This window comes from Eurosta solidaginis, chromosome 2, assembly GCF_040869045.1.
Source record: "Eurosta solidaginis isolate ZX-2024a chromosome 2, ASM4086904v1, whole genome shotgun sequence".
NCBI lineage: Eukaryota > Metazoa > Arthropoda > Insecta > Diptera > Tephritidae > Eurosta > Eurosta solidaginis.
This window is the reverse complement of record NC_090320.1, coordinates 196044320-196071518: the sequence shown is the minus strand read 5'-3', so window position 1 is coordinate 196071518 and position 27199 is coordinate 196044320. Positions and strand designations below refer to the sequence as shown.

The following is a 27199-nucleotide window of genomic DNA, read 5'->3' as shown; positions in this document are numbered from 1 at the left end:
CTATATGTATGCTTAAAAAAATTAGCAAAATCGGGGAACGACTCCGCCCACTTTAAAAAAAAAATTTTTTAAAGTCAAATTAAAAAAAAAGTTTATATCTTTACATTATATAAGTAAATTATGTCAACATTCAACTCCAGTAATAATATGGTGCAACAAAATACAAAAATAAAAGAATATTTCAAAATGGGCGTGGCTCCGCCCTTTTTCATTTAATTTGTCTAGGATACTTTTAATGCCATAAGTCGAACAAAAATTAACCAATCCTTGTGAAATTTGGTAGGGGCTTAGATTCTAGGACGGTAACTTATTTCTGTGAAATAGGGCGAAATCGGTTGAAGCCACGCCCTGTTTTTATACACAGTCGACCGTCTGTCCTTCCGCTCAGCCGTTAACTCGATAACTTGAGCAAAAATCGATATATCTTTACTAAACTCAGTTCACGTACTTATCTGAACTCACTTTGTATTGGTATAAAAAATTGCCGAAATCCGACTATGATCACTCCCACTTTTTGGATATCGAAAATCACGAAAAATTAAAAAAATTCCATAATTCTATACCAAATACGAAAAAAGGGATGAAACATGGTAATTTGACTGTTTTATTGACGCAAAATATAACTTTAGTAAAACCTTTGTAAAATGGGTGTGACACCTACCATATTAAGTAGAATAAAATGAAAAAGTAGCCCTGGTCCACCTTTATGGCGATATCCCTAAATGCAGTCCACCTATAGAAATATGGCCCACTCCCTCATAAAATACTCTTTAATACCTTTCATTTGATACACATGTCATACAAACACATTTCAGGGTTACCCTCGGTTCATTTTCCTACATGGTTATTTTCCCTTATGTTGTCACCATAGCTCTCAACTGAGTATGTAATGTTTGGTTACACCCGAATTTAATCTTCCTTACTTGTTATATTTATCTTTATCTTCAAAGAAACAAGTCTTTGTTTATATCTTTTTCTGAATCTTTATCATTATCTTAATCTTAATGTTTATCTAATCTTTATCTTTATCTTAATCTTGATCTTTGTTGTTGTTTTGTTTTTGTTATTACTATTATTATTCTTATTATCTCAGAGCTACAACTATAATTGAGCAATCCAAATTTTTTGATTGGCATCAATTGCGATTAATCGCTAACACCCGCGTCAAATACTAAACGTTTCGCCGACCTCAGATATGAGTTAGCTGGCGGCATGTTAATTTATTGTTGCCTTCCATAGAACATTGTTTTCAAAGGTGACTCACATGAGCAAACTCGCCAACCTCTCATGCTTCATACATCACCGCGGTGCACCGGTACAATTGCTCATGCACATATACTACACACATATTTATCTATATCCCAGCCAATAATTTTTATACTCAGCTGAGCAGGGCTCATCGAAAATTTCGAAAAACCGAAAAACTGCGATAATTCATTACCAAGGACGGATAAAGTGATGAAACTTGGTAGGTGGGTTGACCTTATGACGCAGAATAGAAAATTAATGCAATTTTGGACAATGGGTGTGGCACCGCCCACTTTTAAAAGAAGGTAATTTAAAAGTTTTATAAGCTGTCATTTAGCAGTGGTTAGGTTAGGTTAGGTTGGGGTGGCTGCCCGAGGGCACACTTAGGCCAGTAGTACTAGGCCCGTTGTGATACCACGAAAAACACCGTTACCTCTCCTTTTCGAACCATTTTGGGGACCTGATGAAATCTACCAGGTCCTTGACGTCATGCTCCACAACCTGACTCATAGTATCAAGAAATGGAGCTCCCAGAAAGCGCTGCCGTGCTCCGCTTAGCGCTGGGCAGTTGCAAATGAGGTGAACGACCGTTTCCTCCTCCTCATCTTCTTTACAACTCCTACAGCAACGACGATAAGGCGCTCCTAGCCTTTCTGCATGCCTACCTATGAGGCAATGACCCGTTAGTGCCCCTACAAGTGTGGAAATTGTATCCCTTCTTAGGTTGTAAACGTGACGGGACCTTTTAGGATCCCATTTAGGCCAGGTTTCTTTCGACGTTCGACATCCCGGTGTTTGTAGCCATCTTTCGTCGGCTTGACGGTAGATGTGCTCTTTTAGCATTAGCTTGCATGTGGACAGGGGCATACCTAAGCGTTCTTGTCCAGGAAGAACCTGCTTGGTTGTACCCTGCCTAGCGAGTTCATCTGCAATACAGTTTCCCTCGATATCCCTATGTCCAGGGACCCATGTGAGGTGTACACGGTTCTGTTGAGCCATCTCTTGAAGAGATCGGCGACAGTTTAGTGCTAGTTCAGAATTGAACGAGTGGGAGCCCAGAGATTTTATGGCAGCTTGGCTGTCGCTGAAGATAAAATTTCTTTGCCGACAATGTATGTCCCTATCCTAGCTGCGGCTTCCATTATGGCTGCAACTTCTGCCTGGAATACACTGCAGTGGTCGGGTAGTCTGAATGAGAGCTGGAGGTTAAGGTCCCTTGAGTATACTCCACCCCCAACTCTCCCGTTTAGCTTGGAGCCGTCCGTGTATATGGAAATGCTGTTGCCCATAGCAAGGCACTTGTCCGACTCCGTCCAGTCATCCCTGCTGGGTATGTTTATCTTAAAGTTGGTTTCCGCAACTGTTGTGGTCGCACAGCGATCCGTGCTAGGAGGGAGAAAACTGTATTTGTTTAGTATGCTTGAGTGTCCTGTGGTACTGTTGTTCCAGCACGACAACTCCCTTAGACGCAGGGCTGACGTTGCCGCTGCTCGATGACCAGCCAGATCCAGTGGAAAGATGTCAAGAATGACCTGAAGAGCTTCGCTAGGCGTTGTTCTTAGAGCCCCGCTTATGCTTATCATGCTGGATCTGTGGACTTTACCCAACAAGTTTAGGTTTGACGCCTTGCTCAAGGCTGGCCACCATACGACTACCCCATACAGCAGTATGGGTCTGATTATCGCGGTATAAATCCATCTGCATATGTTGGGGGTGAGTCCCCATTTTTTGCCAATGGCTCTTTTACACGTATATAATGCAATGTACGCTTTCTTTTGTCGCTGGATAACGTTGTCCTTCTAGTTCAGCTTTTTGTCTAAAACTACGCCTAAAAATTTGGCTTTATCTGCCAGGCTTAGGCGCACCCCATTTAGTTCAGGTAGGTTCAACGATGGTATTTTGTATCGTTTGGTATATAAGACAAGCTCTACTTTATCGGAGTTGACGCTGAGTCCACATCGGGAAGCCCACAAGGAAACCTCTCGCAATGCTACCTGCATCAAGTCGCACAAAGTTTGAGGAAACTTGCCTCTGTAGATAATCGCTAGGTCATCAGCATATGCCACGACCTTCCCGCTCCCCCAACTAGTATCTCTTAATAGCGAGTTTACCGTTAGGTTCCATAGTAAGGGGGAAAGGACACCTCCCTTGGGCGTGCCCCTTGCGACAAATCGTGTTACCTCAACCTTCCCCAGTGAGGAGAGCACTTTCCTTCCCCTGAGCAGTTGATCAATTAGTCCCACTAGGGGTCTATTTACGTCCAGATCAGTTAAAGCAATGTTAACGGCGTCTGGACTTATGTTGTTGAATGCTCCTTCAATGTCTAGGAAGGCCACAAGACAATAATCCTTTTCGAACAAGGATGTTTCTATAGTAGAGACTAGGCTGTGTAGCGCAGTCTCCGTAGATTTACCTTTGGTGTACGCGTGTTGATAGTCCGAAATGAGATTCCTATCAATGCTTGTAGTGAGAAAATCGCTAACTATTCTCTCTAGGGTCTTGAGTACGAAAGATGAAAGACTGATAGGTCTATAGTCCTTCGGCTCGTAATGAGAGGCTTTGCCTGCCTTAGGAATGAATATGACCGTGGCGCTCCTCCATGCACACGGAATATAGTTCATAGCCAAACAAGCGGTATATATGTGCCGCAGCCAGTTGGCTGATACCTCCAAGGAGTAGATAAGTTGAGCGGGTACAATCCCGTCTGGTCCAGCAGCCTTAAAAGGTTTAAAACTTTTGACTGCCCTCCTCACTCTCTCCTCAGTGATGGGTATATTCACAGCTTGGTTTGCTGCAGGTACTTCCGGTGCGTTTGTCATATTTCCCGGGAAATGTGTGTCCAGGAGCAGCTCTAGAGTTTCCCCTTCTGTGCTGGTCCAGGTACCATTCGGTCTCCGCAGAAAGCTAATAGCTGTTTGCGTCTTAGAAAGCACGCACCGTAGCCTGGATGTGTCCACGACACTTTCGACTCCAGTGCAGAAGTTTCTCCATGAAGTTCTCTTCGCTTGTCTCAGGACTTTTTTGTAGGTTCTTAGTTTGTCCTTGTATTCTAGCCATTGTGACCCGTTATCAAGGAATTTGGCTTTGTTAAACTGTTCTCTACAGGATTTACGAAGTAGGTCCAGATCATGGGACCACCAGTGAGGTTTACGCTTACCGCGCGGTTTTGGCAATGGACAGGCCTGTTCTAAGGCTTTTGAGAAAGCCGATGTGAAGGTTTCTACCAGACCCTCTAGCTCCATCGTTGATGAGAGGCTTTGTGGGGGCAGTACTGGTAGTTCTCTTGCTAACAGCTCATTATGTAGTTCCCAGTTTGTATTACGTGGGTTACGTCTCGCAATGGGCTGATCGACGAAGAACTCTAACATTACTTCAATATAGCGGTGGTCTGAAAAGGAATGTTTCTCAAGAACACGCCATTTTTTAACCCACCCATAAACGCTTTCGCTACAAATAGTGAGGTCAATAACCTCTCTACGGTTTTTAGTAATAAAAGTTGGTTCATTACCTACATTGCAAACTACAAGGTTAGTTGTTAAAAGGTACTCAAAAAGTGACTCACCCCGAGTGTTTATGTCGGAACTACCCCACTGCACGTGGTGGGCGTTTGCGTCTGTCCCAATTAACAGATGGCTTGAGTCGGCCACCAGATCCTTTACCGTCTTTTGCGGAGGAGGTTCCTCTGCGTCGTACGGCATATAAACGGAGGCTAGCGTTAATTGGGTGCCTCCGCTTGACAAACTGGCCGCTGTGACGTCACCATTGCTATAATTAGGCAAGAGAAAGATATTTAGCTCAGACTTTACTAAAATGCATGTTCTCACTTCACCTTCATCTGCAGCTCGGATGAGCTTAAACCCAGTGGCCCCCAATCCGCAAATCCTTGAGTTGTTCACCCGGGTTCTTGGATAAGGACCACTTCCTGGTTAAAGATATCATGATGAAATTTGGCAGGAATGTTACCCCTATTACTATATCTGTCCTAAATAAAAATTTGCAAAATCGAATGACAAACACACCCGCCTTTTAAAAAAAATTTTAAGTCAAATTTTAACAAAAAATTTAATATCTTTACAGTATATAAGTAAATTATGTCAACATTCAACTCCAGTAATGATATGGTGCAACAAAATACAAAAATAAAAGAAAATTGCAAAATAGGCGTGGATCCGCCCTTTTTCATTTAATTTATCTAGAATACTTTTAATGCCATAAGTCGAACAAAAATTTACCAATCCTTGTGAAATTTGGTAAGGGCATAGCTTCTATGACGATAACAGTTTTCTGTGAAAATGGGCGAAATCGGTTTGAAGCCACGCCCAGTTTTTATACACAGTCGACCTTCTGTCCTTCCGTTCGGCCGTTAACACGATAACTTGAGCAAAAACCGATTTATCTTTACGAAACTTTGTTCACTTACTTATATGAACTAAATTTATTTTCGTATTGAAAATCGGCGAAATCCGACTATTACCACGCCCACTTTTTCGATATCGAATTATTCGAAAAATTTAAAAAATGCCATAATTCTATACCAAATACGAAAAAAGGGATGAAACATGGTAAGGTAAGGATTATTTTATTGACGCGAAATATAACTTTAGAAAAAACTTTATAAAATTGTTGTGACACCTACCATATTAAGTAGAAGAAAATGAAAAAGTTCTGCAGGGCGAAATAAAAAACTCTTAAAATCTTGGCAGGTATTACATATATAAATAAATTAGCGGTATCCAACAGATGATGTTCTGCGTTACCCTAATCCACATTTTGGTCGATATCTCGAAAACGCCTTCACATATACAACTAAAGGCCACTCCCTTTTAAAACCCTTATTAATACCTTTAGTTTGATACCCATATCGTAAAAACACATTATAGTGTAACCCCTCCACCTTTATTGCCATATCTCGAAAAGGCGTCTACCTATAGAACTAAGGCCCACTCTCGTTTAAAATACTCATTAACACCTTTCATTTGATACCCATGTCATACAAACACATTCCAGGGTTACCCTATGTTCATTTTCTTACATGGCGATTTTCCCATATTTTGTCTCCAGAGATCTCAGCTGAGTGTATAACGTTCGGTTACACCCGAACTTAGCCTTCCTTACTTGTTTCGTAAGTATTTAATGAAAGTAGGTCCTGATAGTTTCGGTTCAGCTGGACTGCGACCTTATTCATAAATTGTGATAATTATCTCATTTAAACTTTAAAAGCAATTTACTTGTTTGGATTTGGCGATTAATGTTCCCTATTGGGTTGATGGCAGTGACTTTGTCATCTCTCTTTTCTCCTAGCACCTCTTTCCAGGTTAACTGATTGTTGCTAAACAGAAAGATTTTTCGCATATCCCCATTCTGACTTTATATATCTTATTTTTTTTATTTAGTGAACCATTAAAATTAACGATGAACACCAGATTCATCAAAAATGCTCCTTTTATATACGTACTTTTTAAATTGGTATATTGTTACGAAGCTGGGACTTTAGCCGGGATTTTACTAGACATTTGATATCGATTTTTCTTCTAAATTCTAATTATACTCGTTAATTAGCGTCGCGGTCAGAACCATTCATTTTTCGGAGAAATTTTCTCCCGAACAGGCCAGAACTTTCTTTTCCAGCATTAAGTTCAAGAAATCGCACGAAAGGGAGTTACCTTGTTTGAAACCCGGTTTAGAATATCTCTGGGGGTTCCTTGACATTCCTAACGGAGTTGGTGGTTTTTTCCAATATCATTTGGTTAAGTGTGCAAGCAACTTGCTTCGGGATGTCAAAGGCTGCTTTGAAGTCGACAAAAATATTGTGAGTGCCGGTTTTCTTATCGTGAGTCTTCTTCGTGATATGGTGCATCGTGAAGATCTGCTCGATAGTAGGTTTATCAAGTCTGCAGCCGCAATAATAGGGTCCAATCAGACAGAAACTTAACGCAATATTAAGCAGGCTGATTTCGTGGTATTAAGCGCGGGTTGCAGATTGGACAGGGCACAAATAAGTTTCAATCTGAAGGCATACGCCCCTCCGACCAAATTTTACATGTTAAACAGCTCCGCGAGTAGTCCATCGTTACCCAGAGTGAAGCTTCGATATGTAAAAATTAAACAAAAGTGAGGATAGAACGCCACCCTAGGGCACCCATTCTTTAGATCCTCATGGGTTTGATGCGTTAAGCGCGTTGACGAGCCTTCCTCATAGTCTGGTGTTGAAACATGTTTTCTTCCATCGGTGATTAGAGTATCGACATCCTCCACAACTCAAGCACGATCTGTAAGTCAATTTCCAGACTGTCATTATTTTAGTATATTGAAGTCTATATTAATCGCTATTCGCTTATGCCTTTTACAAGCTACCGTTATGCAGACAAAATCAATATACTTTATAAGCGTTAATTACGATAGTATAAAAAATGAAGGCAAATGACCAGAGCCAAACATATTGTAACAATTTTAGAGAAACTCCGCTTATTTGAAACCTTCTACTAACGTTCGTATCGCTAAACTGTTGAATAAATAACTCCAATATTCAAAAATGCAAAATGGGCTTTATTAGAGTACTTCACAATAACACTTACACTTCGCAACCAATAGCGTGCTTAAATCCAACTAATTGCCCATGCCGCAGCTGGTGCTGCTTTTATACTCTTTGGTTTCCTCGTCGGCATACTTCTAGGCGTTTCTCCTTCTAGAATTTACCACTTGTTTACCAGCTATAAACTACAGATGCACGTTTATAGCTTCTTATATGCGAGTGTATATGTGAGTGATACTTCGACCAATGATTGCATACTTTTGTGGGCATCTCAGATATATGCATGTGTTTGTGCATATCTCTCCGCTTCTTGCATGTACATATATGTAGACATAATTATTGATTTGTTTATGTAGATACAAGTGACTGCTTAGTATTGGCTTAGAGATGATAGTATGCCTTAGTGTTGCTAATATTCGTCACAATATGATTAGCCGATGACGTGTTAGAGAAAAATTTCGTTTATCTAAAATCTCAGTGGGTAATATATTCAAATATTCGTACGGAAATATCTTTGGACAAATTCAAATTGGTCAAAAAAATATTTGACAAAAACAACAAAACCAAAAAAAAAAGGCAATAATATTCATACAAATTAATTTGAAAGTTGCCCAAGGGGGCAAAGGTCAAGAATGTCTGACGTGTGCCAGTACGGAGTATTTATGAATACGCACACAATCCCTGAGTTATGCACATATTTAATATAAATAAATATTAACATACAAATACTCGTATCCGTACTACATACATACACTAAAAAAATGTTTGTTTGACCGGCACATTCCTGACATATTTGTGACGCTGAGTCACACGATAATAAAGTGACTGTGAACGTCAAAGGTAAGGGTAAATGAAGATAGAGTGGCAATGAAGAATGTTTCAGACAAGAAATACGCAAGATATAATGGAAAGAAATTCTCTAGAAAATGTGGTAAAACGATTTGGGAGATACAAAGATGTGTCAGCAAGGCAACGCAAATTGACCACACGCGTGATTAGTGAGAGTTTTGCTGTACATATTTTATCCATGAGACAGGCTTTAGCTTCCAAAGTATATGTGAGTAATGAACTCAAAAAATATTTGTAAACGAAATACATATAATATGCATTTGTTTGGTTGACCAATAAACGAATAGAATAGCATCAAAAAATTTTAAAATTTCATAAGCCGTATACTTTTTGGCACGCGAAGCTTTGATATCAACTCTGGCATTCTCAATCAGTGCAAAATAAGTAACCGATCCTTATGGCATGGTTCACAGCAGAAATCGTGGCAGCTTCGGTGGGGTAACTCGCAAGGCATACTCGCTTTAAGGACTCACTGCAGTTTGTAGCGTCTGTTCAGCAAGAGATGCGACTGAAATAAATGTTAAATACTTCACCCAATTTCAATTTTCTGATTCCAACAATATTAAATGTTTTAAGTTCTATTTATGTTCATTAGCATCGACCTTAACGCCAGTTTCGGTCTAGGAACGAGGAATTTGTTCTTAAATCAGAAAATTTAATAACCCACAAACCTTCGTTAATTTACTCCGTCGCGGCTCGAAATATGACCATCTCTAGTAGCAGCACCGCAGATTAAAAAAATAACCGAGGTGGTAAATCGTCTTCACATCAAAAAAATAGTTAATAAATTTAAATAAATTATCACGAAATATCCCTCTATAAACAGGAACAACTTTTTACAGCGCCGTGTCCCTCTGCCGCTCGGTGTGACACCCACCAGACTGTAACGCCGTGCCGCCTGGTTGCTACATTCCTCAATGGAGAGCAATTCTGTAAAAATCAATGGACTACCGAAAGGCATGTTAACCGAAGTAGAGAGCTTATTTGAGTCATCAATAAAGCGCCAGTAAGTTAATTGCTAACTAGCTAAGGGAAGAATGAAGTGAAAATGGCAATACACCAGCTCAGAATAAGAAAAGCGCCGGGAAATGACAGACTATAGCTGCTCAAGCATGTTTGAAGAGTTGGTAAAAAAGATGTATCAGTGCGCTCTCGCTCAGTATAAGTGCTCTTGCGTTAACAGTATCCTTCACTACAGTTTTCTAGAGATAGCGTATGCAGCTGACAACCATACCATTGACACACCCCTCTAAGTTCTGCCTTCTCTCGATGGGATTAAGACTCGAAAAAAGTCAGTCATGCGGTGAACGAGGACAACACGAAATACAGGCTGTTTATAAGAACCAGTGAAAACAATGGCAGCCATGAAATAAATCGGATAATCCCAATTGTCAAAGAAGGTTTCTTTGGGCTGCGTAAGGCAATTGGAAAGTTAGTTTTTCTCCCGATGAATAAAAGTCAGTTGTCGAGAGTTAATGGGATGATTCTTTTTCGAGAGTAAAGTTGTGTGCGATATGAAATATACCACCGCGATTTTACAAACGAAATTTCTACGTTTTCGCTTGCAAATTCATGTGGCGGCTTTTTGATAAAGAAGTCATATTTAGTTCCCAGTCCGCTTCCAGCATTCTTTTCTGTTGACGCACGGAGTACCACTCATGTTCACATTCCCACCTTAATAGCGGTTGATGTAGGAAAGGCAGAGAGAGCATTTTGTGTTTCAATTAGTGGATACAAAAACATATAAGCAATGTTCATTTCCTCAAGCAAGATACCTTCTGTAACAACTGATGCAAGTTTTTACCTTATGGCGTTTTCGTACCCAAAGAATACGTAAATTTAGAAAACAAAAATGGCAAGTACAACTGCAATTTGTGGCACATTTTTCTCCTGGAAAATAAGCGAACGCCACTATTGCTAGAAAAAATGGCTTTGTTTACTTTATGTTGCCAAGACGATTCTTCCAAATAAATCTATTTTAGCCGTCTTCACTTTCTTGCCACATATCCATAGGTACATACATAAACAATAGGCGCGAGGCGCGCCTACCTCAACAGTGATGGCTAATAAAATGTGTACATATGTCAAACAAATTTTGAGCGCTGTTTGATGTTGAGGTTTCATGTTGTAACAAATGCATTGCAACCAACAAGCGGAGAGCGTGACTTAAAAGCCGGTAAGTGAGTCAAAAGCAACAGAACCTCCATCAAAAGATGGAGCGGAGCGTGACGCTTTAAGCGCATGATGAAGAGAATTAGATTTTGGTTTATTTGCTTGTTGTTCGATGCGATACGTCGGCTAGTTGCTTTGCTTAAGCTTGACTTTTGTGGTTTGCTTTTGATTTTTGTTGCCGTCGTTTGTTGCATTATCTTTGCATGTTCTGTTTCTTTTTACTCTTTACATCTTTCTGGGCTACTGATATATGCGTTGAGCTTGCGCACGTTGAAACATTGAGACTTGAACTTGTCAACGGCGCGTGGCTTAATTTCCGTTTTTTATTGTTGTAAAAAAATCGTATGGTTTGATCTCACAATATATGCATATTTGACTGAAATATATACTTAAAAACGAATGTATAACGTAGATATGTTTGCCTCAATTTGATAGCGCGTTGTCTCAAATTACTGTAGCGCATCTACCAGCGCATCGCTTCGTGCTATGGATATTCAAATTCGCGTTTGTTTGCTGACGTGTTCGCTGCCGCGCACCGCTTGCCGCTTCACAGGTGGGCGTTGCATTGGCGCTCAACTGCTATTTGGTACTCTTTATTTCTTTTGTTTTATATGTTTTGTTGTACACATTAATTTTAGTAATGCATGCTTGCATGGATATATATAAGTCGTTAAGTGAGTAAGTGAGTAACTCTGTACTATATGATGTTGTTAGCGAACATGCTCGCGCGCGCGTTCGATTACCTTAGCGATTGACGTGACAAAGTTAGTTTGTTGCGAGATTTCAAGCGCTTCAGTTAGGTTGGTTATTGGTGTTGTCGCCGCAAAAGCCAAGCTTGTAAATTTTTGTGATTATTATTTTTATTTATATTTCCGGCTGGAAAAAAATTCAGTGAAATATATTTCGGAAAACTTCAAGAAACTAGTTTTTTTAACCGCGTATATGTATTTTACATACATATATCCTGGCAATATTCGAAATCTCGGATTAAAACTATTATGCGCAAAAGTATGAACGGCAATCCGTGAAAAGTTGAAACATAATATCACACGACCAGTAAACGTTAAACAAATAATTTTTTTTAAGGAAATTGGTTAAATCCAAAATTTCGGTACATGTAATTTTAAAAATATACGAAAATAAGAATAACTGTTTAAATTTATGTACACGTGTACATATACATAAAAATAATTATAAATTAAAAATATAAGAATAAACAAAATTACTGAAAATTAAATAAAAACCAACTAAGGATAAGTTAAAATATTTAACAAACCTAGTAGAATAAAAACAAAAAAATAAATTTTAATATCGACAAATTATATTATTCAGTATTAAAAAATAGTGTTTATTATAAAAAAACTATTCTTTTAGTATAACACAAATATACCTATTTAAAATTAAAAAAAAAAAATTAATAAATCGATAGTGTAAATATAATATTGTGAAAAAATCCATTTAAATTGGAGGCGAACAAATGAACATAAAGTTTAAGCTTTAAATATGTACATAACAATTTTGAGAAAAAATATTTCCATTTAAATGTTAATAGATAAATAGATATACCGTTGATTAAAAACCAAATTTTTTCACTAAAAAGTTTTATTTAAAAAGACAATATATTTAAAGTTCTTGGAATTCTGCAAATCAAACCTGAAGTATAAATTAGTGAAGAATTAAAAAAAGTTTAGCCATTCAGTAGAACGCTAAAATAAAACCGTTAGATAAATAAAAATTACCTTATAACTACCGCATTAATAAAAGTATGTATGTCTATAGCGTACTCATAAGATAAGTAGTAAACAAGCTCACCTTATTTATTGATCATAATTCATTACACATTATAACAAAATTAGAACTGTTTCTTGCAACAGACTAACGGTATTCTACAAAAAACCCTGAACATACTTATAGACCAGCACTTCTGAGTTTTTTGGTGACAAGCGGTGTTTGATATATTGTAAAAATACTCGAAGAGGTAGAAGTTTTGTGTCCTAGAAAATATTTCTCCCTGTACAACGCTTAAAATTTAATACAAACACTTCAAACCACCACGATAAGTCATTGCGTAACTTTTTTACCTCAGACTTAAAACTTCCGAGTAAATTTTTATCTATCTTTATTTAATCATGTTGCATCAACACTTACATAGCAACTTTCTTATGCCGCCGGGAAAAATGTGAAAAGAGGTGGAGGGAAAAATTATTTACTGCTCAAAAGTTAGAATGATATGTTACTTATTTTGCAAGAACAAATATTCTTTATGCGCGGTATACAGATCACAAGAAAACACTCAAGAAATTACTTAATTTTGCTTTTGTAAGGCATACTCGATTTTTTTAATATGGATTTTCTATTTTATTATACATTTTTTTTATAAAATTCCTTCCGAGATGAACCTGAAACTTGTTTGTACCACCATCCCACCCGGCTTGGTCTATACCCAGAAATAAAAATCCGACATTTGTTAACCTTTTTAATATTGAGAAATATAAGAAGAGATTTTTGAAGAAGTTACGCTGAATACGTACGTGTTTTGCTAATATTTTTAATATACCCCATGTTCTGCAAATGGTTTTCGGTTTATTGTTTTTTTTTTTCGGATTTTCCATTACCAAATCGTTGTTGCTGTTGTTGTTGTAGCAGCAAAGACACTCCCCGAAAGTTTTGGAAAGAGTTATTGATATGCTGATGGTTCTTTTTCGGATATACATCCGCTAAGTTTCGGTAACAAGCGCCATTCGATTGTTCTGTAAATCGTGACATTTTGTGTGTCGAATGTGGGCAAATCGGTTGTCTATCTGTTTTGGAAATCGGAGTAGTTTTAATTTTACCGCCTTGATTTTGGTAACTTTAACAGAAGCGGTTGTGCTGAAAACATTTTAGAAAAAATGTAAAGAGATAATAAATTTATTTACCATACCTTCTCCATTTTAAGTTCAGAAAATTACAATTGAAGTTCAGAAAAGTACAATTCACGTTCAGAATTTCAAACTTAAATTCAGAAGCTTACAATTCGAGTTCAGAAATTTACAATTCAAGTTCAGAAAATTACAATTCAAGTTCAGAAATTCCAATTTAAATTCAGAAATTTACAATTCAAGTTCAGAAAGTTAAAATTCAAGTTCAGAAATTCTAATTTAAGTTCAGAAAAATATAATTCAAGTTCAGAAAAATACATTTCAATTTCAGAAAATTACAATTTAAGCTCAGAAAATTACGATTCAAGTTCAGAAAATTACAATTCAAGTTCAGAAGGTTTGTCTGGAATTTTTTCCTCTGTGCAATGGCAAGTGGTATGTAAGATGCTAAATGTTAGCGCTAATAATTTGACACAAGGATATGAGGGCTTACTATCTGTTAAGGAAGCATTGGAATTCTTAACTCACTTAAATCAATTTTGCTCGCACGAAAGAGATAGTGAAGAAAAACCCTTTCCTCTCTTCACTTTCCTCCACTCATAAGAGGTCAGTTACAAGGACATCCAGCATTGAGTATGACAGCAGAGCATCCACAATCCCGCAAATAACGTATAAGTACTGTGTGCACAGATCAAATCTTCCTCCACCTGCCTCTCGCAACTCTGTGGAGGTCTCCCCGCCCACTTACTTTCCAAGTACTTTCATGGCCGGAGCGTCCTCACGCACTTGTTGCAAAGAGTTATCTTCCGTTTGATTTCTTAGCACGGGATACAAGCCTTGGAGAAAACTTGGGGAACAGTATATCCAACCCACCAATGTCAACGAAGCATCAACACCTCCGCAAATAAAATGTAAGTATTACATTACGTAGTATGAGTTGGAATAACTTTTGAAAAATAACACCTACTTATAATTTTCTGAATTTGAATTGTAATTTTCTGAACTTGAAATGCAATTTTCTGAGCTTGAGTTGTAAATTTCTCAACTTGAATTGTAATTTTCCGAACTTGAAATGAAAATTCTGAACTTTAATTTAAATTTTCTGAACTTGAATTGTAATTTTCTGAATTTAAATTGGATTTTATGAACTTGAATTGGAAATTCTGAACATGAATTGTAATTTTCTGAACTATAGTTGTAATGTTATGAACTTGAATTTGAAATTATGAACTTGAATTGTAATTTTCTGAACTTGAAATGAAATTTCTGTACTTGAATTGTAATTTTCTGAACTTGAAATGAAAATTCTGAACTTTAATTGTAATTTTCTGAATTTTAATTGGAATTTCTGAACTAGAATTGGAATTTTCTGAACTTGGATTGGAAATTCTGATGATGAATTGTAATTTTCCGAACTTTAATTGTAATATTCTGAACTTGAATTGGAAATTCTGAACTTTAATTGTAAATTTCTGAACTTAAAACGTGTATAAAAAGATAAAAAATAAATTTTTTAATATAAAAAATACAGCGTTTAATTAACACAAATAAAAAAATAATAACGAATTAATGTTATGTATAAAAAAATGAAAAAAGAAATGTTGGCTAAAGCGCGGATTTGAACTCACCACCGCTTCTCGAATACATGTCCAACATCCCTAGATCCCTACCAGACCAGCTTTTGCAATTCGATATCGAATATCAAATTTGTAGTTAATATGAAAATAACAAAATTTAAAGTAACTTCGAATTTTGTTAATAAAAACAAACACAATTTCAAATTACACGATTTTCCTGATCATTTTTTTTTTTATTATTATGGTACTTATTTATCCTTTTTCCTCATTAAATTGTGGTGTGATATATTTTAAATACATTCTACATTGGTATTGGACCTTGTTCTCACGTTTGACTGTCCTGCTGAGGATGTAAATTCTATGTATCGTGAGATGAAAAATATTAACTTTAGTGAACTATTTAATTATCTGTCTTTATAAGGTTTTTTGTAATCATGTTCCGCTAAGTGGTGCTGATGTTATGAATATACCTTGTCCCTGGACGAAAAGTTTGCCTGAAGCAATTTCCTGTTTGATGTTACTTGCCTCTAGCTTGAGCATGAAAGCCAAGTGCGCTATATTCTATAACACTTTTTACATATTTATAAAAAATAAAATTTACTTAATGCCGTTAATGAAAAAATGTCCTTGAAAATAAATCTTCAAATAAAGTTTTCACCTTCCGCCTACCGCTTCTACTTAGTGATGAGACTACTAACACGGAGTTAGCCAACCGCGACCGGCGTCTTCATTGCTGGCGTCTGAATGTATAAACGTTGTATAACTTCTAACTAACCATGAAAAGTTAAACAATTGAACAGCACGTTCAAATGATAAAATTGCTTTTGAAAGAATTAATGTTTATTACTTTATGACTTGTGATAAGGGAATCATTTACAGCGACGAAACTCATATTTGTGAAATATGTATGTACATAGCTTGAAGGGCTCTTACCATGTTAATTATTTGTCCGAAGGGGTACTAAAACCCTACTGCGCCACTGCTGTTTTAAAGTTGAAATTTTCATACAATGAGTGCAAAAAACATTTAAGGGGTTACGCTACCTTTGAGCTTTCGGAATATCGTTTTTTGTTTTCTGGAAAAGACGCTTTTTAAAACGTTGCGCAGTGCTACTCTAACAATACTTGACATAATTATATGTTTTTGTAACCAAAATTTTCGTAAATCTATCAGCAATTAGAACATAGGTGAAAACGTGATTTTTAGTGGAATTAGACAATTCAGAATTTTAACAAAATACCATGACAGGCTATAGTTAATTGCCTATTTTATAACCAAAGTACTCAAACGATCTTCAAAAATTTTCAGGTTGGGCTCACGTGGTCAACTGGTATTTTTCTGGCTTTGTAAAATCGGGGCGGTGTCACGCCCATAGCCGACAAATATTTAATTTTCTCGAAAAGCTGAGTCTGTTCGCCTCAAGCTATTAATTATTGAGTAAATGTATGCTATATATTAATCTGTATAGGATTTTGGAAAAGTGGACCGTGCCACGCCACATATATGGGTATGTGTAGGGCAGTGTATACCCTTTTTGAGCCTTGCCCTGAAAGGAGAAAAATTTCAAATAAAAAATAAAATAAAACTTTAAAAATGAAACAAGCTTTACTTAAATTAAATTTGGCTAAATTATAAAAATTATAACTAAAATAAGCTAAATCTATTTTCAAACGATTAGTTACCCATTTGTATGAGGTTTTGAGGCTTACCAACGCATAACTTTACCATATGATGCCATACGAAGTATGGACTATGAATAAAGAAAATATGCAAAGAAGGCAATTGAGATAAGGTTTACAACAACTAAGGCATGACGTGGCTGAATGCGTTTATAACACTTCAACCATCTTAGGAGTGCAGGGTTCGAATCCCACTCCCGGGAGAAAAGGCTTTGAAGAGATTTAAAAAAGGTATAATCGAAACAGCTGTCGCCTTGTCCGTCCTGATGTCACGTTGTTTAAATTTTTCCCAAATTATTAAATAGATTAGTTATCCATTTGTTATGGGAAAGTTTTGGAGTTATCACCGGGTAACTATCAATATTGTCTAGGCCAACAGGCCAAACCCAAAAGTATAAGAGGTCGCCCTCGCATTTTTTGCATATTTGTTAACAGACTCATACCATTAATTTATCTGATTGTTACCAATTTCTTATCGTAGTGTTATCCTGGGTTCAACTCTTGGGCAAAGTAGCAACAAAATTTAGAAAAAGGTTTTTCAATTAGAAAAAAGTTTTTTACTCGGGATCGGCCTTCGCAAGTGATTTTTGAAACACTCCGATGGCATATCTGCCATGAAACGCTTCTCAATGAAAATTAAGCTGCGTTGCAGATGCAGTTCGGAGTCGGCACAAAATATGTAGGTTCCGTCCCACCAATTTGTAGGGAAAATTGTTTTTGTTTTCAACAATGTATCGATAACTTACAGAAAATTTATCGATACATTACAAAAAGGATATCAATTTGTTTTGGGAAACGTATAGATTGTTTATCGGATTGTTTCGAATTTGCTTTCGGCGTATTATGAAAAAGTTATCGATTTTGGTGTCAAAAATTTATCGATTTGCTATCGAGAAGTTATCGATCTTTTATCGGTGTGTTACCAGTTTGTTGTCGGCAGTTTATTAGCGACATCTCATCGATTTGTTATGATACAGATATCTATAAAACTTTAATATAAATTTGATGACATATGAGTAACCTTTTGCTGAAGACATGATCCAATTTTCGAACTAAGACCGTCCCCCTCCGTCTGGCAACACCCGGCCAGCGCGGCCAAGAGCAAGCAGCGCAGCACAGCTGTGCCTGCAACCACACGCCGTGATCGTTCGATCGTGTCCAGCCCGGTAATCGCGCAATTCATTAATTTTTTATACATACATACATATTCATCTTTTTCGAAAAGTGTTAATTAAATAAGTGAAATAAAAGAATAATATTTTGTTAAAACTTTAAAAGTCGTGCCCTCTCTATAATGAAAAGTTAGACACCTTTCTATGACAAGCCGATAAGAAACAAATAAGAAGCCGATAGCTCGGCAATAACAAGCCGATTACAAACTGATAATTTGACGATAATTACTCGTTATCGATAATAAGCCGAAGATTAAACCATATGGGTTGTTACCAATAAGCTGCCGACGAAGCTTTTCTCAAAAAACCCGAACCTATTTGTTCCTGGTAGAGTTACATCTGTTATGCTTCAACTTCAACCTCCGGGCAAGGCTCTAGTTAACTTAAAAAAATTAGTTTCCAGACGTCACCTATGTGTGTGCACATTTTACTTTACGAGTACTTGGTACTCACGTCTTTTTTTCTCACTCTTTCTACGTGTCGCTACCATTACATTTCGTAAATACTGAATGCCTAGGAAAACGGGACAGATACAGCTACATATATAAATGATCTGAATGTAGTGGTACTATTTAATATCTTATATCCCACTCAGCATTTAGGTGATTAAATTTTGAATTCTTGCTTAATGGTTCTCCCCACTTTCAGTCAAAAAATTTCTCATAACCACTAAAAATAATATACCGAAGCAAAATACAAAATCACAGAAACTACCCTGTAAGAGAATCTCTAGTTCAAAACTAGTGCACTTCTACTGCAGTCTGAACCACTAACAGTTCGCCATTTGTCTTTTTTACATGCTTTCAACTGGCGAATTTAACATTGCGATGTCCTAGGCGATGGAAATTGTACCCGCAGCTATATACAAATATCCATTTTAGAACTATTTCTTTATTGGCACTTTTTAGGTAGTTACGAACTAGTGTAAAATTTTACAGCTGATATCTAGTTCTTTCTTGGTAATATTTCGTAAATTCTACATGTTGCTTCTAGTATGATATTATCGCATTTTTCGATAGTTCCGGAATGGTGGAATAGTGTTGAAAAAAAGGCATACTCATATGTAGTCGTAGCTTGTTAAAGCTTGTGGCAGTATTTTTGTTGGTGGCCTATTTTTAAATATATGTTAAATATGAAATATAAAAATCAAAACTGTCGATTTTATAATTGCAAATATAGCTACTAACAAAATTATACTTACTTGGCACTCTAGGTCAAGTTCCGAATCAGCAGTTTGTATCACTAGTTACTGACTTTCCTTGAGGATAATTAACTATTACCATATGAAGTTAGAAGAGGCTCACATTCTTTTGGTACAGTTTTGCTTATATTCTTTGGTCATATGCCCCCATATATTTCAGCTCTGCGGTCAGTTATCTATTTTAATTTTATTTATAAATCAATTTTTATTACAAATTTTTTTCTGTGCTATCATATTTTTGAATAATTTTTAGTGTAAATTTGTTTCATCATGTACAAGTGCCTGAGCTTCATACGGGAGTGCTTTTTCTTGGCGCTTTCATAAGAAATTCAAACATTTTCATATGATTCGAAATTATATGTGCGGGCATATGGGAGTGCTTTGACATTTTTTTTTATATGCAAAGTGTGAATTTGAATCTGTACCTATGATTCAGGGCGAAACAAAAACAAAAGTGCTACAAGTATATAAGGGGTTGAGCAGCCCTGAATATTACTCTAGAACAATTAAAGGTAAATTTTGCAATGATATCAAATATGAATAAAAAGCGTTTCGAAACATAAATCAAAAATGATTATTCAAGAATAATCACATTTATTGTACACATTTTTCTCCCGACGATACATTAATTTTCGAATAGAAAATACTTTTAAATTTGAACGTTTCTACCATATATGTAATACTCTATATACTTTATTGCTATTACATATATGGTTTTTAATCATCTTGGGGTATGATATTTGAATATTTTAGGATGAAAAATTTCAAAAACTGCCGGCAGGGATATTATTTATAATTGCTGTTTTTATGTGCAGGTCCCTTTTTCGCTCTTATTTGAAATCCAAATCTATAAATAAAGTTTTGATTGTAAAGATGGAGATTCGTGCTATTAGCGAGCTTTGGGTGCATATAAGTTTTTATTGATAGATGATTGATTGCTAGAACAGCTGATTTCTGTTCAAGATGCGCACAGGTCCGGCTAGTTTTTCTATAATAGCTCTCGTGCCGATATATTGACCAAAGTTTTAACCTAGATCACCTTGAATATTTTACGTCAATAAGGGTATCACATGAAAGGAGCTAATGAAGCTATCACCATAGGACGCATATTGTTTGTATATATCAACCAGTTGTGGAGATATGGCCCAAATTTCAAATTGAGATATGTGAACACGGTTTTAGTAGTTTAGTGGGAATGTATGATATGAAAATGAGTTTCTCACAATTATTAATTTTATAATGTCGCGACCGCTACGCTCTTCTGTGACCTTTCTCCTACTAATATATTTATTTTAATTGTAATTTATCTGTCTATACTTTTTAGACTTGTAGTATCATTTGCTTTGGCAAAGGATATGAAAATAGGTCAATGAAAAGTTTCCCTTTATCAAAACTTAGATCGCTACTTTGAAACCCGCGTTTTTATAAAATATTATTCCTGAACTTAGGTTCGTATATGGAAAAAGTACATAGTAAAAAATAAGCTTTCAAAATGAAAGTTTTTAAAGCGACCTTCACGATAGGCAACAACCATACCAAGTGTAATGGCTACGGCTTTTTATGAGAATTCATGCTTAGACTTTGGATTAGCTAAGTAGAGGTAATTTTTTCTAAAATTAAAGCTCAAACACATTATTTCATTATTTCACGTTACAGAAAAGCATACTAAAATAGATTTTAAGTCACATATTTTAAATTGTGAAAACCGAGCTAAAGGACTTTTAGCATTCGTAAAACTTTAGTCAAAGAAGTTCAACGACCCTTACATTACCAAAACGCTTATCACCACATTAGTTAGACCTCTACTAGAATATGCTTCGGTAGTGTGGAACCCACGTTATCAGACTCATTTCGATAAATTGGAATTAATTCAAAAACAATTTTTTATACCTTTATATTAAGTCGATTTCATGTTTGTCCCCTCATTTCCATACGAATTTTTGACCTACGGAAAAGTCTTTTGCGATAATTTCCCGTTGTGCTAGACACTTGATACTGAGAACATAGTTCAGATTTGCGAGACATTACAGTACTAGGGAAAAAACATCCGCCAGGTGGCGCGCAGATCGAGATATACAGAACATTAATTTTAAAATGGAAATTTTGCGACCGGCTTTTAACTAAGTGATCCAGAGACTTGAAGCTTAGCACACAGTTTGCGAGTCGATGGCACTACAATTCGTCGAAAACAAAATGCCTCCAGGTGGCAGACGAATCGAGATAAACGAAAATCCCTGAAAAAACACAGGGAATCTTGCGATCGATTTTTAAGTAACTTCTAGGTGAGTTGCAACTTGGGCCGTGAGTCAGAACCTGGTGACAATGCAATATTTGATCAAAAAAAAAAAAAAAAAAAAATCGCTAGGTGGCGCATGGATCAAGATATTAAGAAAATTAATTTTGATTTCGGAATTTTTCAATCCATTTTTAACTAACTTCCCGGTGACCTAGAGACTTGAAACTTGGCACACAATTCGATGCTTGGTGACATTACAATCTACAGAAACAAAATTCCGCTAGGTGGCGCGCTAAGTGAGATAACTACAAATCCTTGAAAAACGAGGGAAATCTTGCAATCGAAGATATGAAACTTGAGCCGTAAGTCAGAACTGGGTGACAGCGCAATATTTTATCAAACAAATTCCGCTAGGTGACGCATGGATCGAGATATTAGGAAAATTAATTTTAATTTGGGAATCTTTCAATCCATTTTTAACTAACTTCCCGGTTACATAGAGACTTGTAACTTAGCACATAGTTCGAGACCCAGTGACAATAAAATTTATAGAAAACAAAGTTCCGCTAGGTGGCGTGCTAATTGATATAACTACAAATCCTTGAAAAACGAGGGGAATTTTGCGGTCAATTTTTGAGTAACTTTCCGGTGAGCTAGATACTTGAAACTTGAGCTGTAAGTCAGAATTCGGTTACAATGTAATATTTTGTCAAAAAATTCCGCTAGGTGGCTCATGGATCGAGATATTGAGAAAACTAGTTTTTAATTGGGAATATTGCAATCGACTTTTAACTAACTTTCTGGATATCTAGAGACTTGAAACCTGAAATATAGAGTTTTACTCGGTGACAGTGCAATGTTGGATCAAAAAATTTGAGCTACGTAACGCACAAGTCGAACTATTTAGAAGATTAGGACATACCTTTATGGCTAGCCTCCTGAATGCTGCAGGCGTTGCAGAATTCCACCTCGTTGAAGGCCCAACTCAATGCACGTCCTTGCATACTTTTAGGCGTACGCGAGTTTCACCACGATTCTTTTAAATTTTCAGGCGTATGCGAATATCACCACGATTTTCAGCAGCGCAAATTAAGTAGCTGAAAAACGAGGTGGAATTTTCTTGTTATGATGCACATTCACCAGCAATGGAAATTCACCACATCATCAATTGTGTTGAACTTACTTCTTCAACAATTGTGATCATATTTACCAACAACGATTGCTTGCACTATCCGGCTTCGCCAATTATGAGAATAATCGCCAACAAGAATCATTCACCATATTCATCCTCTTTGTCCAACTCACCCGCTCCACCAATATCAAGAACATCGAACAGCTATAATAATTCACCGATTTATATGTAGCGCATATATATCTTTCTTCAGTCACCTAAGCCGAATATAGATATAGACGTAGTACGTTCGAGCAACGCCAAAGAACGGCATTAGGAATTAGTTAGGAATTACTTAAATTACTAATCAAAGTTGCAATTGCCTTTTTGTAGGCAGTACTAAAAAATTTTAAATAAAAAGATGATAAAAAAATTTTAAGTACTACCTTTATATAAATGGACCAAAAAATTGAGGGCAATTTTTCCTTTAATACAGACATAGTCTTGTTGAATTTTGACTTAAAACTTTAGGAATAGCTCTTGTAAAAGAATTTTGGGATTTAAAATTATAAAGGCAGAGTACGTGTTTAAATTTTAGATAATCAATTAGTTAATCCCAAGTACATGGTTTGCTTTAAATTGGAAGATTGCGCTCCACATTTATAGTTTAAATCCCAAAGTTCTTTTACAAGAGCTTCGCTAAAGTTTTTTTGTCAAAATTCAACAAGACTATGTATGTAAAATTGCCTTCTATTTTTTGGTCCATTTATATCTACCTTTATATAAATGGACCAAAAAAAAATTTTTTTATCATCTTTTTATTACTTTCCGCCTTGACTGACTTGCCGTGGGATTTGCTAAGGAACCTTTCTTCCAACCGCAGCCGCTTAAAACTTTTATACTTGCCTATGTTACAGAGTCGCAGAGGGATGTTTGGTGTTTTGTTTGTGGTAGCACTTACAAATGGTTGGCCCGCTTTTTGCTTAGGGAGGATATGTTTAACTTTCCCTTCAGGTCGTCGATGCATTTTCAGCCCATTTTTTAAGCACATGCTGTTCAAATTTTGAAATGCGCAAACTTTTCAGTTGCTTGTGCGACGATTTTAATAATCATTGTAACATTTTTGACAGTTCTGACTCGCTCTTCCTAATTAAAAAGAATATACATATTGAATTGAATACTTAAAACCAATTTTTAGGAATGCGTCCTTTCCATCCTCCCATGTAGCGCAACCATAATTGCGGTGTGAAAGTTATACTCTTCTGCTCGCAATCACGTCCATTCGGACAGCCGTATTAATGATTGTACACCAATAGTAAACATCGTAATCAGATCTTTTGTTTCTCGAAATCCCGTCCATTCCGGGTTCACACCCCGGGCAAACCGACATAAAAATTTTAGAAACAAGTTTTTTTAATTAGAATAAATTTTTTCTAGTCGGGGTCGCCCCTCGGCAGTGTTTAGCAACCACTCCTAGAATAGTTCTGCCATGAAAAGCTCTGCCTCGTAGATGCCGTTCGGATTCGGCATAAAAGAAGTAGGCCCCGTCTCTCCAATTTGTAGGAAAAATAAAAAGGAGCACGACGCAAATTGGAGGAGACGCTCGGCCCAAAATCCATTCGGAGGTTATCGCGTTTTAAATTATTTTTTAATTATTTATAAAAGCTTATAAAATATTAATTTACATATATACGTACGACCTAAAACTTGCAGCGCTGGCATCAGAGGTTATCTGCTGCGCTTTAAATTTATCTACATATGTATATTTACTAAATATAATTTGCTATCTCTTTTATGTCAAGAAATCAAAATTTTAATAAGGATAACATTTAAACTACCCCTTGATGCTCGGCGTCACGTCCATTTCGAAACCATCAATAATGTGATCATAAATACGCAGGATCGGCTCAAGAGAATTTGGGTCCCTAGGCGAGTTATAATTTGCGGCCCCTTTCTCCCGTATTTATAGAAAGAAATTGGAGATCAGAAAATTAGAGATCAGAAATATTAAATTCAAACTTAGTGTCAATAAAACAATTTCACAATTCGATCATGATAAAACGTTTGTGGTCTTTTATGAATTGTAAGAGCTCACGAAACAACAAAAATGTGCACGTCTGATCAAGTCGAGACTCGCGAGAGCTGGAAAATCACACATGATTGCCAATTGCGCAGTATTGTCAGTTGACTTCCAAGTCTTTGTGAAGGCGCGCTGCTGCACATTCTGGTTGTGCGCGAAGATTTTAAATTACGTGCAAACTCCACTAGCGTTATGGTGAAAATTTAATTTTGTTTATGAAACTAAATATATCGCCCCTACAAAATTTCTTTTTATACCTTTCATGAAAATGAAATGGTACATTAATTTCGTCACGAAACCCAAAATTGTAAGTCCTTAAAGGAAAATAGATAGACCCACCATTAAGTATACCGAAATAATCAGGTTGAAGAGCTGAGTTGATTTAACCATGTCCGTCTGTCCGTCTGTCTGTTTGTATGCAAACTAGTCCCTCAATTTTTTAGATATCTTGATAAAATTTGGTGAGCGGGTGTATTTGCGTGTCCGATTAGACATTTGTCGGAACCGACCGGATCGGACCACTATAGCATATATCCTCCATACAACCGATTTTTCAGAAAAAGAGGATTTTTGTAATATCTTACCCAATTTAACAGATTGAAGCTTCAAACTTCACCATATACTTTCGTATATTGCACGTATTGTTGCCTGAAAAAATTGATGAGATCGGTCGTATATATAGTATATATCCCCCATAACCGATTGTTCAGATAAGGAACTTTTCGTAATTACTGCCCTATTTTAAGAGCTAGAGGCTTCAAATTTCAACGAATGCTTACGTATATAGCATTTATTGTTGTCTGAAAAAATCATAAAGATCGGTGGTATATATAGTATATATATGATGGTATATATAGTATATATATATAGTATATATATATATATATATTCGCAAATTTTAGCCCCATTTTAACAGCTAGATGCTTCAAATTTCACCGAATACTTACATCTATAGCATATATTGTTGTCTGAAAAAAGCATAGAGATCGGTTGTATATATAGTATATATCTCATACAACCGATTGTTCAGATAAGAAACTTTTCGCAATTTCTACCCCATTTTAACAGCTATAAGCTTCAAATTTCACCGATTGCTTACGTATATAGCATATATTGTTGTCTGCAAAAATCATAGAGATCGGTTGTATATATAGTATATATCTCATACAACCGATTGTTCAGATAAGAAACTTTTCGCAATTTCTACCCCATTTTAACAGCTACAAGCTTCAAATTTCACCGATTGCTTACGTATATAGCATATATTGTTGTCTGACAAAATCATAGAGATCGGTTGTATATATAGTATATATCTCATACAACCGATTGTTCAGATAAGAAACTTTACGCAATTTCTACCCCATTTTAATAGCTATAAGCTTCAAATTTCACCGATTGCTTACGTATATAGCATATATTGTTGTCTGAAAAAATCATAGAGATCGGTTGTATATATAGTATATATCTCATACAACCGGTTGTTCAGATAAGAAACTTTGCGCAATTTCTGCCCCGTTTTAACAGCTAGAAGCTTCAAATTTCACCAAATGCTTACGTGTATAGTATATATTGTCGTCTGAAAAAATCATTGAGATCGGTGGTATATATAGTATATATCTCATACAACCGATTGTTCAGGTAAGAAACTTTGCGCAATTTCTGCCCCGTTTTAACAGCTAGAAGCTTCAAATTTCACCAAATGCTTACGTGTATAGTATATATTGTCGTCTGAAAAAATCATAGAGATCGGTGGTATATATAGTATATATCTCATACAACCGATTGTTCAGATAAGAAACTTTTCGCAATTTCTACCCCATTTTAACAGCTACAAGCTTCAAATTTCACCGATTGCTTACGTATATAGCATATATTGTTGTCTGACAAAATCATAGAGATCGGTTGTATATATAGTATATATCTCATACAACCGATTGTTCAGATAAGAAACTTTTCGCAATTTCTACCCCATTTTAACAGCTATAAGCTTCAAATTTCACCGATTGCTTACGTATATAGCATATATTGTTGTCTGCAAAAATCATAGAGATCGGTTGTATATATAGTATATATCTCATACAACCGATTGTTCAGATAAGAAACTTTTCGCAATTTCTACCCCATTTTAACAGCTACAAGCTTCAAATTTCACCGATTGCTTACGTATATAGCATATATTGTTGTCTGACAAAATCATAGAGATCGGTTGTATATATAGTATATATCTCATACAACCGATTGTTCAGATAAGAAACTTTACGCAATTTCTACCCCATTTTAATAGCTATAAGCTTCAAATTTCACCGATTGCTTACGTATATAGCATATATTGTTGTCTGAAAAAATCATAGAGATCGGTTGTATATATAGTATATATCTCATACAACCGGTTGTTCAGATAAGAAACTTTGCGCAATTTCTGCCCCGTTTTAACAGCTAGAAGCTTCAAATTTCACCAAATGCTTACGTATATAGCATATA

At 36.2% G+C, this 27199-nt stretch overlaps 1 protein-coding gene and 1 long non-coding RNA gene across 11 annotated transcripts in view; one reads left to right on the top strand and one right to left on the bottom strand.

Annotated features, from left to right (window-relative positions):
• Window positions 1–11585: 11585 nt before the first annotated feature.
• Window positions 11586–27199, top strand: part of LOC137240465 (serine-rich adhesin for platelets) — a 361236-nt gene continuing 345622 nt past the window's right edge. For 4 of the 8 annotated variants that reach the window (XM_067766773.1, XM_067766772.1, XM_067766761.1 and 1 more), the window contains exon 1: window positions 11586–12564. The gene's annotated coding sequence lies outside the window, so the exon portion shown is untranslated. The remainder of the gene's footprint in view (window positions 12565–27199) is intronic. The other 4 variants (XM_067766764.1, XM_067766767.1, XM_067766765.1 and 1 more) reach the window with 4 other exon arrangements.
• LOC137240468 (uncharacterized) lies at window positions 12449–16014 on the bottom strand. 3 transcript variants are annotated; one of them, XR_010949743.1, is made up of 4 exons: window positions 15841–15975; window positions 15710–15800; window positions 13333–13672; window positions 12449–13273 (listed from the first exon to the last, which is right to left on the bottom strand). It is a non-coding gene; the product is annotated as an uncharacterized lncRNA (long non-coding RNA). The 3 variants fall into 3 exon arrangements; XR_010949744.1 differs by having other exon boundaries at window positions 15765–15800; XR_010949742.1 differs by lacking the exon at window positions 15710–15800 and having other exon boundaries at window positions 15898–16014.